Source organism: Saimiri boliviensis, chromosome 7 (assembly GCF_048565385.1).
Source record: "Saimiri boliviensis isolate mSaiBol1 chromosome 7, mSaiBol1.pri, whole genome shotgun sequence".
Lineage (NCBI taxonomy): Eukaryota > Metazoa > Chordata > Mammalia > Primates > Cebidae > Saimiri > Saimiri boliviensis.
Window position 1 is genome coordinate 123,410,863 of NC_133455.1, and position 19,302 is coordinate 123,430,164.

General features: G+C 40.7%; 1 protein-coding gene across 7 annotated transcripts in view; it reads right to left on the minus strand.

Annotated features, from left to right (window-relative positions):
• Positions 1-19,302, minus strand: part of CRACR2A (calcium release activated channel regulator 2A) — a 136,403-nt gene that overhangs the window by 82,362 nt on the left and 34,739 nt on the right. For 6 of the 7 annotated variants that reach the window (XM_010330035.3, XM_074403403.1, XM_074403400.1 and 3 more), the window contains one exon: positions 14,329-14,409. The gene's annotated coding sequence lies outside the window, so the exon portion shown is untranslated. The other variant, XM_074403405.1, reaches the window with a different exon arrangement.

Here is a 19,302-nt window from a genome sequence, read left to right on the forward strand (position 1 = left end):
ACTGAGTCCATGGGTTAAAAGGAAATAATAACATCCTTGGATTTTTTCCATCTGAAGACTTTTTGAAAGTAGAATAGGTCCAAATATTAAATACATGATCACATTTAGACTTAAAAATAGAGATGTGCACTGCAATGCATTTTGTGGGGAGCTGGAGAAGGTGATGCCCTGGATCATATTTCCTGTGTCCATGTGAGTAAGAAAGGAGGAAAATAAGTGAATCACCAGGCAGGTTTCTCTGATTACCAGGCCCTAGGCCTCTGACTCAGCTAAACCATGTCCAAAGCAATCTAAAATCTGTTGATTTTGGTGCACATCTTGCACTTACCAGATTTGGCAAGAGCTGTGGGCCAGAGCTGGAAGAGCTCCTGGCCTCAGGGATGAACTTTATGTAATAGGGCCTTGACAGAGCAGACCAGACCACATCTTTTGCTCTGCGTGGCTGGACATGTAACTCCCAACCTGACCCATCTGACCAGTCCCATCCTCAGGAAATGCTCTTTCTTGTCATCCCTATGTGTGTGAACTCACCATCACCTAATCCTAAGCAGATTTAACATTTTTATTCTATCTTCCCCATAGGGAGTTGCCTTGGATGCATGTCCTGAAGGGGAGGGCCATCTCCATGGCTTTTATGTGCATTGTTCAGCCCACCTGCATGGAGTGCTGCCTTTGGAAGAGCTTTCGCATAAAGATGGTGGTGATGTGAGCTTCTGCAAATATATCACATGAGCAGAACAGGCTGTTGTCTTCCTGATACCTTGCCAGGACTCCGTCTGCAAGGTCTCTGCACCCAATAGGCCCTACCCTACTCCTACCTGCTGCTCCCAGGAGACAAGGTTAATAAAATCTGTCATTCCTTGACTGCTTTCTCTTGTCAGGCCCCTAGCATACTTCATCCTATTGAACCTGACATCCTGCTATATGGTAAGTATGATTGGGATTCCCATCACACAGATGAGGCAACTGAATTTTGGAAAGGTTAATTTGGATCAAGGTCTAGCACAGTTAGAGAACTCTTCTGCTATAACACATTACCTTCCTGGGACCCAGTTCTATGCTTTCTCTTAACAGTGTACTCATCCCCAACTGATCTAAATCACCTCCCAGAGGCACAGTCATCATTTTAAGGGGAATGTCTTTAATTCATTCATCCATTCATTTATTTCCATCTACTGATTACCATGCAGCAAGCCCTGAGCTAACATTGAGAAATAGTGTTAGGTGAAATAGTGAATAGGACATGGTCCCTGTCCTTAATGAATGAGTCTCTGAGAGTCTCTAATGGTGGGATTTCAATAATAGCGACTGACATTGGGTGAAGATGCTTTGAACTGAGGCCTAACAATCGACTACTTCTGAATAGCTGTGTGACCTTAAGTGAGCCCTCAAGTCACTCGGGGCCTGAGAAAGAGTAGAGAGGATTTATTAGCTCCAGATCTGAGGCTTGCTGGCTTTCTACCTTCCCTAGACCACTTTCCCTCTATCTCTGCCCAGCTGGTAACAGGTGATGCATGACATGAAAGAGCCAGTCTAGTTGTTCTAGAGAAGTCAGCTATGAGCAACTGGTAGGCAGGCACCATGTCTTATTTGATTTTAACCACAGTTTCTAGCCTAGAATATAGTATATAGAAGGTGCTCACTGATCACTGAATGAAGGAAGACAAATCTTTTGTTGAAGTCTTCGGAGGAGGGCCTGCAAGCATTTTTATTTCAGGCAGGTAGCTCTACATGTGGAATTTTTATCTTATAATGAGTAAGTCTAGACTTCTGTTTCCAGAAAAGATGTAATATCAGAGCCTGGATTTACCCTCCCAGTTGAAAAACCAAAAATCCAGACAGAATATAATTTTAAAAATGGTTTTCAAGACACTAGGCATCAGGAATGAAGGATGGTGGTCCTTAACAGGAGCAGGCCTATAGTGAGCTGAGTGAATTCAGCTCCTACAGTACAGAATTTAGAAAGATATTTACTCATGAGCTAACCCTGCACTCACACAACCCTGAGAATTAGTACCTTCCTAAGAGTCAGCTGCTTATGGTACAAAATCTAAGGAGGCTTTCACTCTCCAAGTTGTGCATCCATAGTGATTTCTGTCTTAAATGTTTTATTATAGGGGCTTCACTCATCTTACTCTAGTTCAAGCTCTGTTCCTGAAAGATAGGAGAGAAACAAAGTGAGCTCCAAGTTTGCCCTGTCTTATTGCCTGAAGAGTTTTTAGTTCATCGCACAGGGAGGGGAAACACAGGTATAGCTTTGTAGATTAGCTACATTGAGGAAATCCAACTGTATCCTGCCTACAAGAAACATACTTTACACATAAAGACAGAAACAGTTAAAAGTAAAAGGCTGGAAAAAGATATAACACATTAACATTAGTTAAGAGAATATTGCATATTAATATCAGGCAAAGTGGATTACAGAAGGAAGAATATTAATGGAAATTTAAAAGTTATTTCATATTGATAAAAGGCCAATCCATCAATATGCTATAATAATGCTAAACATTTATGTGTCTAATAACAGAACTTTGAAATACACAAAGCAAAAACTGATTGAACCGCAAGGAAAAATAGCAGTCACCATGATATCCAAAGATTTCAACAACTTTCTCTCCCAATAATTTATAAAACAAGTAGACAGCCATCAGTAAGGATACAGATGATTTGAACACTATCAGCCATCTTGACTTAATTGGCATTTATAGAACACTCCACTGAACAACAGCTAAATGTACTTTTCAAATACCCATGGAATATTGACCAAGAAACTCCATATTCTGGGTCATAAAATGAGTCTTAATAAATTTAAAAGGATTCAATTTGTACAAAGTATGTACTCTGACCACAATGGAATTACATTAGGAACCAATAACAGAGAGACCTCTGGAAAATGTCCAAGTATTTGGAAAGAGAGTAACACACTTCTAAACAACTCACAGGTTCAAAGAAAAAAAAGAAAGGAAAAATGAAAAAGTATATTAAACTAAATGAGAAAAAAGCACAATATGTCAGCAGTACTAAGGAAAAAAATTATAGCACTAATCACATATACTCGGGAAGAAGAAAGGTCTCAAATCAGTGACCTCAGATTTTACCTTAAGAAACTAGAAAAATAAATACAAATTAAACCTGAAGTAAGGAGAAAAAAATAATAAAGATCAGATAAGAAAAATGAAATAGAAAACATAACAGCGATGGAGAAAATCAACAAAACTAAAAGCTGGTTCCTTGAGAAGATCAATAAAGAGAGAAGACACAAATTACAATATCAGCAATGTGAGAGGTGATATCACTACAGATACTAGAGACATTAGAAGGCTAAGAAGAGAATATTATGAATTACTTTATGCCAACAAATTTGACAATTTAGATAAGATGAACAGATTCCTTGAAAGACACTAAATACCAAAGTTCACTCAAGGAGGAACAGATTACATGAGTAATTCTATATCTGCTAAAGAAATTGACCTGATAGTTAAATGAAAAATCTTCCCACAAGAGAACTTCAGGTCCGCATAGCTAAACTGATGAATTCTATCAAATAATTAAAGAAGAAGTAATACCACAACACAGACTCTTTCAGAAAATTGAAGAGTAGGAAATACCTCCTAACATATTATATGAGGCTACCATTACCCTGATACCAAAACTGAACAAAGATATTACGGAAAAAAATAGGCCAATATCCCTTATGAACACAGATGTAAATCTGTTTTAGGAAATTTTAACAGATTGAGTCCAATGCCATATAAAAAGGTAATCCTGACCAACCAGGGTTTATCCTAGAAATACAAGAATGGTTTAACATTTGAAAATCAATAATGTAATTCACCATATTAGCAAATTTTCAAAGATAAACCTTTTGATTATCTCAATAGATATAGAAAAAGCATCTGTCAAAATCTGCTTCTGATAAAAACTAAGAGAACTAGGAATAGGAAGGAACTGCCCCAACAGGAAAATGGGCATCTACAAAAACAACAATAGCTAACATCCTACTTAAGGGTGAAAGACCAAATGTTTTGTCCCTAGGGTCAAGAAAAAGACATGAGTGGCTGTTTTTACCATTTCTATTCAACATTATATTGGAGAATTTAGCTAGTTCAATGTAGCAAGAAAAAGAAATAAAATACATTCAGATTGGAAAGGAAGAAGTTAAGTTGTCTTTATTCCCAGACAGCAGAAGTGCCTCTATAAAAAAAAATCTGATGAAATTCACAAAAAGCTACTAACTAATAAGTGAATTTGACAAGGTTGCAAGACACACACTCAGTACATGATAATCAATTGTACTTATCTATGCTAGCAATAAAAAATTAAAATTGAAATAAAAAATATCTACAATGACATAAAAATATGAGATAGGAATATATCTGACAAAGGATATATAATACTTATACATTGAAAACTATAAAATTCAATGAGCATACAAAGAAGACCTAAAAAATGGAGAGATATGACAAGTTCAAGGGATTGAGAGACTCAACATTATTAAGGTGTCATTTCTTCCTAAATTCAATAGATTCATCTCAATTCCAGTCAAAATCCCACCAGGCTTATTTGTTGAAATTGATAAGCTTATCTAAAATTCATACAAAAATGAGAAAGACCTAGAATAGCCAAAACAACTTTGAAAAAGAAGAACATATTAATTAGAAGACAAAGACTACCTGATTTCAAGACTTATTGTAAAGCTACAGTAGTCGAGACAGTGATACTGGCATAAAACACACAAATAGATAAATGGAACAGAATATAGAACAGAGAAGCCAAAAATAGACCCATGTATATAAATGATTTTTGGCAAAGATGCAAGGTAATTCAAAAGATAAAGCATAGTTTTTCCAAAAATAAAAATGCTACTGAAACAATTGGATATCCATTTGCAAAAAGAATTTTAATTCATACATTGTACCATATACAAAAAATAATGTACAATGTGTCATAGGCCTAAATGTAAAACCTAAAAACATAAAATTTCAAGAAGGAAACATCTCTGTGACCTCAGCATGGGCAAAAGTTTCTCGGGTATAATAGCAATAGTGCAATTCATTTGAAAAAAATATATGATAAATTGATCTTCATCAAAAATTGAAATGTCTGCTCTTTGAAAGACAACATTTAAGTGAATGAAAAGCAAGCCACAGGCTGAAACAAAGTATTTACAAAACACATATCTAATAGAGGATTTTTATCTAGAACATATAAGAACTTTCAAAACTCAATAAGAAAACAACCCACTTTTTAAAATGGGCAAAACATTTGAACAGGCACTTCACCAAGCAAGACATAGGGATAACAACCAACCACATAAAAAGATGCTCACCCTCATTGGTTATAAGAGACATGCAACTGAAAACCACATGAAATACCATGACACACCTACTAGAATGGCTAACATTGCAAAGATTATACCGAGTCTTGGCAAAGATATGGAACAGCTGGAACTCTCATATATTATATTGCTAGTAAAAATGTTAAACAGTAACACTCCTTTGAACATTTGACAGTTTCATAGAAAGTCAAACAAATGTTTCCCATATGATCCAGCCATTCTACTCCTAAATATTTACTCAAGAGAAGAAAAACATGTGTACATGCAAGACTTAAACATGACTGTTCATAGCACTTTTATTTGTAATAGTCCAAAACAACAACTCAAATATTCATTAACAGGTAAATGGATAAATGAATTGTGGAATGCTATTCTTAATTAAAGGAAATGAACTGTTGATCCAAACAACAAAATGGACAAATCTCAAAAAAATCACGTGAGTGACAGAAGTCAGACAAAAAAGACACATACTATATGATTTCATTTCTATAAAACACTAAAAAATGAAAACATCTGTTAGAGGAAAAGAAGTGAGAATAGGGAAGAGTGAGAAGGAGGGATTACCAAAGGGCAAGGGGAAATTTGGGGGGATGTTGATATGTCTGCTATCTTAAGTTCATGAATATGATATATGATTCCATGATAGTTTCCTGGACTTATTTATTTATTTATTCATACACACACATATATACAAATATATATTAAATATATATGTGATCAAATAGTACACTTTACACATAATGCAGTTTATTATATGTCAATAGCTCAAAACATCTATTTTAAAAAAAAGAAGAATGGGTCTGGGTCAGAAACTTGTGTCTCCCAGGCCTTGCAATCTAGCCTGGCCCATTGTATTTATCCCAGGAGGCTGATTCTGCCTTTTACATTCAACTCCGGCAAGCAGGAAATGGCTGAAATTAAGCAATCTCCCTATGAAAACTTTCAGTCTGTTTGTGCAGGGAGCTAAATAAACCCTACAAATAAAGAATCAGGGCAGAGCCCCTTGTGAAGACCACTGATCTAACATGACTTCAGCCCCTTCACTTACCGTGTGTCCCCTCGCTAGGCCTGCAATCTTTGCTGAGCATCTGTGGCTTTCTTGAGAGCAGTGGAAAACAAAATAGCCAGAGTGCTTCTACTATCATTTCCAAATAAAGTGGAAGCCCTGTGTAAGCTCAGCTGTCTCCCATTTGGATGAAGCCCAAGGATGCCTTAATCTCAGGGCTAGACGTAGCTTTTTGTCTCAAAGATTTTCCATTAGACCAACAGACAGTAAGTACATCTATAAAGGAGGAAATGGTGGAGTATATTCTAAAGGCAAAAGGAAAAGACCATCACAAGGAGAAAAGAGAAAATGCTTTTTATCTGCCTGACTCTGAGAGCTTCCAGGCAACTCTGCTCCCTCCAGAATGGTTCCAAAAGACTTTATAAACAGATGGGAATTAGCCAACTCTTAAATACTTCCAGGAAGATTTCCCAGCTATCCAAGGTAATTCTAGCAGCTTAGTAACTGCTACAATCAGAAAGTTCATAGATCAAACCTAAATCCCTCCTAAGGGTTCTAAGCTAATTTTCTCCTTACTCTGGGCTCAGTGGAAATAGAGAACAGCTGGTATCTCCTTCCACATCACACCAGTAGCAAACCTGAAAGCAGCCGCTAACTCATCCAGATTTCCCTTGAATCTCTCCTGCAGCACAAAGTTAGGAAATCGAAAGCCCAAAAAGCATCTCCAGGATCCATTCACATCTCTTTAATCACCCAGGCTTCAGTGGGAGGAATCCTCCATATGCAGCAGTACCCGGAAGCCTCAGTGACTAACTCTGAGCTGGCAATGTCTGATAAAGGCAAAGAGATAGGTGGGTCTCGTCGAACTGCAGAGGGGCAGGGGTACTTGGGATTTTTTTTTTTTTTTTTTTTACCTTCCTCACCCTGATACTCTTTATTAACTGTGGAATTGTACTATTTTCTTCACCATGGCAACAAACATACTCAATAGATTTAGCTCTTACCTTTCCTGCACAAGGTGATGGGGAAAAACGGAAACAAAGAAAAGTGAAGCAAATAAAGTTTTCAGAAAACAAGGAGTTAAGGAAATTATGAACCCAGGGCAGTGTGAGCTCAATGATCAGCATCTGATGTGGGTGCAGTCTTGTGGGACGGAGCCCGTAAGCTGTGGGGTCTGCACTAACTCTGGATAATGTCAAAATTGAATTGAATTATAGGATACACATTCAGTGTCAGGAAAAAAAAAGACACTACAATATTTAACAATCAATTTTCTGGGTTGGTGTAGGGGGCAGCCCGATTTGTAGCATCTCCCTATTTCTGTAGTGTCAGTATTCCCACTGTGACCAGTTTCAACCTACCAACAATCTATTGGCTCTCACCAAGAAAGAGATTGAGTGGCTGATGTTTCTGGAAGGGGGAATCTCTGCATCCCTAGTACTGTTTGCACAGGTGATAGTAGCTGATATCTCTTTAGAATGTATCCCCTCAACCCTAAAGTTACAGGGCAGGACCCATTATTAGATCTGTCTTAGTGCTCAGAGGAAATTGCGGGGTTTCACAGGGGGACCACCAGTTCTTCATGCCTGTGCCTCTTCTATACACCCCATGACCCAGGCAGGCCCTCGAGTGGGGGCAGGAGACAGGCAGATGCAAGGACCCTGACGGTGAGGAACAAAAATGCTGAGCTGCGTCTCGCAGGGCTCCTCTCACCACCCGCTGCTCAGGAGGAAAGCACTTAGCAAAGTAGCCAACCCAGCCGGAAACGAGACATGTCCTGGTCCATATGAGACTGTTACTTCTTTGACACATAGTGAAATAGGGGGCTTTGGACAAATACCGCGTCTTCTCTGATAGGCCTCTTGCTATGGTGGATAAGAACATAAATTCCAAGGCCAGAGTGCCTGAGTTAGCTGTATGACTCTGGCAGGTTTCTTAAGCTCTCTGAACTTCATTTTCCTCATCTTTGAAATGAAGGGCCAGGGTAGCACCTTACGTCTGTCAGCTTTTCTTTATTATTTATTTATTTAAAGCAGAGTCTCACTCTGTTGCCCAGGCTACAGTGCAGTGGCATGATCTCAGCTCACTGCAACCTTCAGCTCCTGGATTCAAGCAAGTCCCCTGCCTCAGTTTTCCAAGTAGCTGGGATTACAGTTGTGTGCCACCACGCCCAGCTAATTTTTGTATTATTTTTAGTAGAGATAGGGTTTCACCACGTTGGCCAGGCTGGTCTTGAACTCCTGACCTCAAATGATCCACTCGCCTCAGCCTCCCAAAGTGCTGGGATTACAGACATGAGCCACCATGCCCAGCCTGTCAGCTATTATTATTATTACTGAAATCAAATTGGCTTCCTCCACCCCAGATTACATTCTAATAAAACAAACTAATAAAAAGAAAAAAAATTACATGAAGAGAATCAACCAAGAGGCCCAAAAATCTACCCTTGACTCCTACAGCTGGACAGGACTTCCCTGTGTGATCTTTTCTCTTCCCTACCCCAGGCCACCAAGAAGGCAAATATGCCCCACCAGCAGTATAAAGGGGCAGGTGGACGGAGGCGCATTTGATTGCCTTCAAAATGGACAGTCTTTCTACTCTACAGCCTGCTGTAGCTTCTGCCACACTCCATCCAGCATCTTTCCTCCTCTGATTAGGTCCAATTTTATTGTTCAAGCCTCAGGGGAGACAGGGAACAGCTGTCTCCTACCTCTGTAAAATAACTCTTCCAGGTGTGGACAACCATTATTAAACAGCCCCCTTCACACTTCTCTTGCTCTATTATAAGATACATTAAAAGCCTTGATAATGATTTGAGGTCTCTGTGAGATGGCTGCCGTTCACCCTAATTCCTTCAATAATTAGTGGTTGTAAACCACTTTGAAGATAAAAGGCATTTTATAAGAACTAAGTCCTATTATGATTAGCTTTCCAATATTTCCTTGCTGAAGCCAAAGAGAACATCAAAGCCAAACATAGCCACAGCATGATAGCTGGTGGTTAATTAGATGTATTTCAAGGCATCTGGTATACATTAAAGAAACTGCTGCAAAATTTATCAACATTAAAAAAGTGTCTGCTTTCTTCCCATGAACAAGCTTTTTTCAAAGGCTGTCAGTGCTGATGTCTGCAAGACAAGTGCCTGAAGAGGACCAATTGCTCATGTATCCCCTCGGCCTGGAAGAGAAAGGCATAATATAATACCTGGCTTGGCATAGCATCTTTTCTTATAGTTGTCTTTACAATTCTGTATATACCAGATCTCCTTTCGTTTTGTTTTGTTTTGCAATTATGCTGTAATATCAGCAAGTAAAGTAACACTATCCCCACTTTATAGATAAGGAAGTTGCATATGATCATGAATTTTAGAAGAGATCAGTGTGGTGTACCTGGACAAAGTTAGGGCTGCAGATCTGTTACCAAGGCAATGTTACCGATGCTCCACCCAGATACCCTTGAGTATTTTTTGTGGACCCTCCCTCAGCATCTATGTGCCTTTGCTTCTAACTCTCTGAACCTGTAACTCTTAGGAGGTGGACCCTTGAACTAGACCCACTTTGTCCACATGGACAGAGCCAGAAGCCTGGAAGTTTCCCCCACCGCTCTAAAGAGCCCTTAGCCAATGACTGGCTGGTATGGAATTATGAAAGCCCAGTACTCCCGCCTCCAGTTGGGACAAACTCTGAGTTGTGACTTACACTTTAGAACACTTTTGTGGGGCAAAGGCTGGAACTTTGCTGAGATCTCAATCTGTATGGCTTCCTCCTATCTCCCATCCTGCTCCTCCATCCCTTACCAGGTTCTCTTGGAAGCATTTTCTGAATAAATCACCTGAATATGAATCTTCCTCTCAGGATTGGCTTCTGGGGGCCCAATCCAAGACAATTCTCTTGACCCAACACTAATGAAAACATTTTTTTATTTTCCATGGGATACGTTCTCCCAGATTCCCTTAGTTCCAGACCTTCCCTTTCACGTCTTCAGACCTAAATATCTATGCTTTCTGCTCCTATGCCCTTAACTCTTAGCTCTCTATTCTCAAAGCCTCTCTTCCTCTTGGATTATGATGCTCCAACTCTTTCTGGAAAAATGGTTGCAATTTCTCCAGCTATGTGGAAGGCACTGAACCAGACAGCTGCTGTGGGAGACACAGAGATGTATTTACAACTGCTGTCTTTCACAATGGACTGACAGTCTAGCAGGGAACAACATACAAACAGCAAAGGCAGAGGATGTTAGAAGAGCCATGTGTATGTGCACAGTAAAAACTGTAGGCGCAAACAACTGTCAGAGTGGTCCCCCAAAATAAAATTACTCTCCAATAATTCTCTACACCATACAATTCTAACTCCTTTTACTTAATTTTTGAAGCAGAAGCTTCTCTCAAATGTTTAAGAAAATGAAAGTCAGCTATGGTAGAGATAATTCAAATGAGTGGATAATCCAATAAAAAGGAGCTTTTATTTAAATCTGCTTTGCATTTTTTTTTATAGTAGCACCACAGGAAGCTGTTTCAGAAAAGTTAAGTAATTTGTTGCAGGAAAACAGCTAATTAATGACAGAGCATGAACACAGTCTTAAGTCTGCCTGACCCTTTAAAACCTCAGTTTCTGGCCAGGCACAGTGGTGCACACCTGTAATCCCAGCACTTTGGGAGGCTGAGGTGGGAGGATCATCCTGGCCAATGTGGTAAAACCTGTCTCTACTAAAAATATGAAATTAGCCGGGCACAGTGGCACACACCAGTAATTACAGTTACTCAGGAGGTTGAGGCAGGAGAATCGCCTGAACCCAGGAGGTGGAGGCTGCAGTGAGCCGAGATTGTGCCACTGCACTCCAGCCTGGGTGACAGAATGAGACTGTGTCTCAAAAAAAAAAAAAAAATTAAAAAACAAATAAAACCTCAGTTTCTTTGTCTGTAAAATGAGGCTAATGATTCTTACTTTGCAGAATTGTTGTAAGAATTAAACAAAAATAATAAACCCAGCATATCGAAAACGCCTGATACAATAAGGACTGTATGGTAGGTGGTTGTTATTATTATCATTCCCAGATATAATATGGTTGAATCAGAGGTATTTTGTATGCACATTTTAAAGGCTCCTAATGTGTATTACAAAACTGCTTTCCAGAAAACAGTTAAGCAAAGCCCTAACAACACCGCCAGGAAGATGTTTCTAAACTGCAGACCCGCTCATGCCTCGCCATCATTTTCAGGATCAGTCTTAAACACACAGGACCACTACTACTTCTTTAGAGTCATCTCCCACTTCTCCTGCCACATTCACTTCCTTCCAAATTATTTCCTGTTCTCTTGGCATCTTCAAATGTACATTTCAGCCAACTGGTATGCCCTTTCCCTTTGTGCTAAGTCTTACCAATACTTAACATCTCAGTCCATTCCAGTTGATATAACAAAATATCATAGACTGGATGGCCTCTAAGCAATAGAAATTTATCTCTCACAGTTCTGGAGACTGGAAGTCTGAGATCAGGCACCAGCATGGTTGGGTTCTGGTGAGGGCCCTCTTCTGAGTTGCAGAATGCAACTTCTCACAGTGTTCTCACATGGTAAGAAAGATGGAAAGTTTACTACGGCCTCTTTTATCAGGGCACTAATCCCATTAGGCCCCATTTCCTACTACCATCCACCTGGGAGGTTAAATTTCAACATAATGAGTTTTGAGGTGACAAAATTATTCAGTCTATACTGTTCCAAACCTGATTTCCCCAATTCATGTCCTTCTCACATGCAAGATACATTCATTCCATTCCAACAGTCTCAAAAGTCTCAGCTCATTCTAGCATAAACTCAAAGATAGAAAGTCCAAAATCTCATGTAAATATCATGTAAATTGGGTATGGTTGAGACTCAAGGTATTACTCATTCGAAGACAGATTCCTCACCAGCTGTGAACCTGTGAAATCAAGTTATGTGCTTCCAAAATACGAGGATGGGTCAGGGGCACGACAGATGTTCCCATCTCTAAAGGGATAGGCTGAGAATGTTCCAAATCTTTAAGTTCTCCACCTTTGACTCACAATTCCATCTTAAATCATAGTTCCCCTCTCACATTTTACTATAAGCATTTGGAAGAAACCAGACCACTCCTTCAAACTTTGCTTAGCTATTTCCTCCGCCAAATATCTAATTCCATCACTCGCAGCACCACCCGCAGGGTCTACCTTCTACAAAACACTAATGTGAGCACAACTTAGCCAAGTTATTCACCACTTTATAACAAGACTGACGTTTCCTCTGGTGTCTAATAACATGTTCCTCATTTTCATCTGAGACCTTATCAGAATGGCTTTTATCATCCATATTTCTACCAATGTTCTGTTCAGGATGACTTGGATCTTCTTCCTTTCTCTACAGCTCTATTCTTCTCCTTCTGAGCACTTACCAGACCACCTTCAAAAGTCAGTTCATGGCAATGTAGGCTTTTTCTAGCATGTACCTCAAAATTCATTCAGCCTCTACCTATTATCTGTTCCACAGCCACATCCACACCTTTAGATATTTATTACAGTGTCACCCCACTCTTAGTACCAAACTCAGTATTAGTTAAAATTTAGCATACAAGATGCTATCCTGAGGTGGGATAAAAGGCCACCCGAAGGGCTAAATTTTGACATTTTCTCCAAGCCATAGTCCTGTATGAATTACTATGAGTTTGGATAGCATATTATTATCATGGATTTTCATAACTGGTAGAAAATGAGAGCAAAACAAAGACAACAATGAATCTAGCCTGCAGAGATAACCCCACTTGGTATCTTAGTCGACAGTTCCCAACAACTTCCCCATCAAACGTCTAGTCTTCATTCCCTCTCCCTTCCCTGTTCTTGTCCTGTCTCAACCCCATGTGTCAAGAGGGTAGCAGGAACATAGTACCCTAGAAAGGTTCTGACCAGGCATCAAAAATAAATTTCAAGTGTTAACTTCAGCACCCTGTCACTTGAGATGTTGGCCTTTTTCTTTCTTTTTTTTTTTTTTTTAAGTGGGGATAACAGTTTCCTCCCTGCCTATCTGTATTAGGTCATTCTTGCATTGCTATAAAGAAATACCTGAGACTGGATAATTTACGAAGTGAAGAAGTTTAATTGGTATATGGTTCTGCAGGCTAGACAAGCATGGTGCCAACATCTGCTTGGCTACTGGGAAGGCCCAGGGGAGCTCTTACTCATGACAGAAGGTGAAGCAGGAGCTTGCATGTCACATGACAAAGCAGGTGCAAGAGAGACATTTGGGGGCATAGTGCCATACACTTTTCAATGACCAGATATCGTGAGAACTCACTCACTTTGGATGGCACCAAGCCACGGGGGATGAAGCTAAGCCATTCATGAGGATTCACCCCTGTAATCCAATCACCTTCCACCAGACCCACCTCCAAAACTGGGGATTACAATTCAACATGAGATTTGGGCAGTGACAAATATCCAAACTATTAATATATCACTGTCCCATGGGAAGTGGCTCAAATGAGACAGTGGATGTGAAAGCAAACAGTGAAGCTGTAGGCTAATGCAAACACACCCTCCTCATTGCCAGGAGTAGTTAGACAGCAGGGAAATCAGGACTGGACAGGCTCCACAGTAGGACTGGCTCTGTGAGTGACCAGTGGCTGAAGAGCGGCTCTTTGCAGAGAGAGGCTAGCAAAGACTCCAGACCCTTGTGCCCACATGTAAAAGAGCCCATGTGTAAAGTGACAAACCCCCTCTCCCAGAGGCCTCCCTTAAATGAACTTAAGTGATGCCCCAACAAGGTGGAACAGACCCTCTGTCATCTAATATTTTTTAAACTGTCCTCAAGAAAGCTGATGAAACTCTGTTTCTCAAACCTAAGGGCCCACTGCTGCTCCTCATGAATATTAAAAGCAGCCACAATAGTGCTGACAAGGCAGGGCCTGAAGTTGGGGTCTGGGGTGGGGGTGGATCAAGTGCTGTACAGCCTGTTGCCTTTTGTTTGCTCACTCACCTTGCAGCTCCCAGCTCCTCGGAGGGCCTGCAACTCTTCACACCTGAAAGGTACTTTGGCCACTGGTGATTTGAATGCCACCTAGGAAACACATAAGAGATGAATCACACCTTGTTTTCCACTGAGGGCTTCAACAGAAGGGGCTTTATAGCAATTTTGGAAAATCTGGGGGGAAACATCCCTCCTGCCACATTGCAGTGTTCTGGAAGAAAACAGGTCTAATATATCCTCTTCCAGGTTTTGGAGAGGAGAAGGGAAGATGAAGGAATAGCAGTGATAAGTCTGCTTAGTGACCCTGAATCCAGAGACTGTGCCCAGCCTGATGGGAGCAGGCCCTTGTGCATGAGAAGTGGGTAGCCTCAGGCTTAATTGGACACTGTCCCCCATAGAGCTCCAGCTTCCAGCAAGTGCTCTTGAAATTCTTTCCATCCAATCCACAGATGCTGTCTATACCATAGGAGTTCACCTTTGAAGACAGCAATGTAAGCATTGTCTTAAGAATCACTGCCCTCCCTAAGAACGAAATGCGGTAGGATGTACAAGAAAGCCTAGGGGCTACACAAGGAAGGAAAGCTGAAAGGCGCTGGAGGAGAGACAGGCTTTGAGACAGGGAGAGGATGGGCTTCCTTGCACAGGACAGTTTGGGAGTGCTATAACTGAACCTGGAGAGCAACTTTGCAGAATGCTTTTGCCACATGCTAAGTAGCATGGGCTGAGAGTGTGCTTGAAATGACTGGAGGGAGAAGCAGTGATTGCAAAAAAGGGGTTTGGGATTATCTATTGTATAATGCCAAAGCTCAAACCACAGCTAGACCTGGAAGTCCAAACGTGTATCACCAAGGAATATGGCCTCTGTGTCTCTCAGAAGCACAATTCATGCGAGGCAAATATTCCTCGGGTATTTCCTAGTCTATATGAGGTAACACAGTGCTTCAGTGTTCATTCATTTGTTCAATGAATATTTACTCTGTGCAGGCACTTTTTAGGTGCCAAAGGCAGCAACGGGCAAATCCAGCAAGGTTTTGTCCTTGCGGAGCTAATATTCCAGTGGGGAGAGACAAACAATAAACACACAGACCAAATAAGCACTTTAGACAATGAAAAGCGCTGAAGCAAGATAGCCCCCTCTCTAAGCCACCTGTTGGCAGCCCTGTCCCCTGCTCCACTGGCATTGCTACCAGGATGCTGGAAGCAAACAAGTGGGGAGACATCACTCTTTGGTGGTGGGTTCCCAGGCAGCGGCCCTCAGCAAAGCCAGTGCAGTGGGAAAACAGGAGTGGAAAGCCGCCCCGCCTTGCCCCCACTGCTGACACCTGGGAAACTAATTTAGAAAAAAAAAAAATATTTAGACTCTAAATAAGGTGTGAACAGTTATTTCTAGATGGTAACCTAAAGAGATGATTTTTATTTTCTTCTGAATTTTCTGATATTTTTGTTATTACAATGCATTACTTTGCAATAAAGGGAGAACAATTTTTTTAATGAGAAGATTGGCCTAGGTAAATTAAATTAATAAGAAATACATTTGGACAAACAAGCAGAGGCCAGATCTTAGGGTGACAAACAACACCTTGCCATGTCACTTTATGGTTTACAAAGCAATTTCACAAAAACATCTCCTTCAACCCTTGCGAGACTTTCTTGAAGTTACATAGCAAATGCCTGACCCTCAGGTCACTGACTTCTAGACTCTGTGTTTTCCATTATTCCACCGCCCATCTGCAGCAGACCTTACTTCTCTTTACAGCTGAGGCATTCAGAAAGCCACTGAGCCCCAGATCTGAACTCTCTTCTCCCAATCAGAGCATGCTGATTAATTCAAGTGTTTATCGATCTAGTGTTTACAGACCCCCTACCAAGTTCTAAGATGCGTGGGATATGGTGAAGAAGCAAATAGGTCTCCCAGTGGGTTGAGGGAAAGGCTTTAATGAGTGAGTGAATATATGATATAAATCACAGTAACTGCAGTAAAATAACGTAAAGGGTATTATGCGAATGACTAGCATGAGAGCGAGCTGACTTGGACCGTGGTTCTAGCTCTTCACCCAATAGCCCAGCGATACTTTGTCACTGAGTATAACCAAGGTAAGTAAGACGGAGGCTGAGACCAGCCTGAGTTTCAAAGTTCATATGTTTTGGATGTCTAGACAGCTTGCAAAGTCACATGAAAAGTTAATTAAGAACATCACATGTACGTATAAGAATGAAACAGCTCCCTTAAACCCAGTCTGGAACAAGGTACGGTTTACCAACCAGATAGGTCACCAGAGATGTCCCAAGTCCACATATGACTGTCACTGGGAGAGGTCACAGAAGGTCAGGAACGTGAAAGTAAAGGTGAAACCAGACAAAAATATGTAGCTAACAATAAAGGGGAACTTCAAAAACTTCATAAAAATGGAATTAAAAGATGAAAATTACAAATATAAACTTGACTTCTAACGTAAGTTCCATCATATTCGACACACTTTTTTTAAGCAGTGACACCAGCATATAGTCCATCCCTAAAGAAAGAAGAAGGGTCCTGGGAACTTAGTCATGTCAATGCGGTCTTTTTTGCATTATTAATAGAAGAAAAAGGAGTGCCCTTTAAAGATTTAAGATTAAGAAATAAAAAGAAGTCAGAAGGAGCCAAATTGGTACTGTAAAGTGGATGCCTAATGATTTCCCACCAAAACTCTCTTGAAATTGCCCCTGTTTAAAGAGAAGAACAAGCAGGAGCATTATCCTGGTGGAGGACTGTCTGGTGAAGCTGTCCCAGGTTTGTTTTTGTTTTTGTGGGGTTTTTTTTAGGTGTTTTTCTCCTAACGCTTTGGCTTTCTCATAATAAATGTTTTCATCATAAATAGATGTCATCCTTCTTTGGCTCTTCAGAAAGTCAGCAAGCAAAATGCCTCGAGCATCCCAAAAGACCACCGTCATGACTTCTGCTCTTGACCAGTCCACTTTTGCTTTGACGGGACCACTTCCACCTTTCGGTAGCCATTGCTCTGATTGTGCTTTGTTTTCAGGATCATTCTGGAAAAGCCCTGTTTCATCTCCTGCTACGATGCTTCAAAGAAGTGCTTCAGGGTCTTGATCCCACTTGTTTAAAAGCTCTGTTGAAAGCTCTGCCCTTGTCTGCAGCTGATCTGGGCACAAGGGTTTAGTCACCCATTGAGTGGAAAGCTTACTCAATTTTAATTTTTCAGTCAAAATTATGCAAACTAAACCAGTTGAGATGTCTGTGGTGTTGGCTATTGTTAGTTCTATTAAACTTTGGTCCTTTTTGGTTAGGGCACAAGCAAGATGAATCTTTTCCTTGCAAATCGATGGGAATGGTCTGCTGCCTTGGGCTTCATCTTCAACATTATCTCATCCCTTCTTAAAACGAGCTGTCCATTTGTAAATGCTGATTTTTGGGGGGCATTTTCCCCAAGAACTTCTTGTAAAGCATCAATAATTTCACAATTCTTCTGCCCAGGCTTCTCTATAAATTTGATGTTTATTTTTGCTTCAATTTTAGCAGAATTAGTGTTGCTTTGTTCTTTCAAACTGATGTCTTATCCTTCTTGGTGACTCAAACTAGATCCTGTTCAAATGTTATACCAAGTTAGCATGAGTTTATTTTAGTGCTAAAACAATTTTGAAATCCTTGTATAGTTTTTTCACAATATGCATTTTCCATGAACTTTTGGAAGACCCTTTGTTCAAGGCAGGGCACTTCGGCGTCCAAGTGGATGGCACAGGCATTCCAACCACAGGACTTTAGGTGGGGAGCAGACGGGAGCTGCACTGTCAGGAAAAGCATCTGCAGAGAGGGTAGGATTTAAACTGGGCTTAGAGAGTAACGAAGATTCGGATGCTCTTCAAGATAATCCCATTTAGCAAGGTCACGAGAAATGCCCAGGAGACCCACAGCACAGTCTGTGGGCTTTCTCTCCCAGATGCTCATGGCTGGCTTCCTGGCCTGTCACGTGTCCTGAGACTTGCTAGTGGGCCTGTACCCCTTCCATCATGTCTGATGGTTTCTAAGAGTCTCTCTAACAATGCTCTAAAGAGCCAGGAGTGCTGCTGGCCACCAAGGCTAAACATGAAGACTGATTTCAGCACCGAGCAAGCTGGCAAATGCTGAAAACACCTGCCTAATTAGCTCATCTGCACAGTGGGCTTTTACTGCAATATATCCATATGCAAAGCTCAAATACTTCCAGGTGCTAGGACCCAGTGGGGACAGAAAATTCAAGTCAGGCTATGTTCTCAGCTGCCATTTGATATTGCAGGCACTACCACTGCGATGTGGGCTGGGGTAAGCTCCCTGAACACATCACCGACTGAACAGTAACAGCAGCAACAACCATAAAAGGATGAGACCAAACGTTTATGTGGTGCTTCAGAGTCTAGAAAGGCTTTTGTAATTTATGCCTATCAACTATGAGTTAATATTTTATTTGTAATATGCATACATTATTATATGGCTTTCAAAGATTATGCTATCTTATTTGTAATAAGAACATGCCAGCAGTTGTAAATCCTGGTTGACAGCTGTGGAGGGCTGGGCCTAGGGATGCCAGATGTCTCCCATATACCCCTCCATGTGACACTTAGTCATCCTCAATGACACCTCCATCTCCAAAGCATTCCAACTCGGCGGTGTTGGCTTTGAATGGATGAAGAGAGCCATAGATGAAGACTCAGGATCCTGTGCTCGGTTCCCATGTGACCCTAGCTGGATTTCATTCTGTCTTAAGAACACTAAGCTTTGGTTTTAAGACAGCCCTGCATTCAAGTCCCAGCTCTGCCACTTCCTACCTGTGATCCTCAGGAAGTTATCTATATTCTCTGAGCCAATTTCCTCTTATGTTAAACGTGGATGATAATAGCACCTCTCTCATAAAGTTGTTGTGAAGATTATAAGATACACCGCACATATGAAGTGCTTGCCACAGGGTATGACCCATACTTAGTGCTCTAAGTGCTAGTTATATTATTACT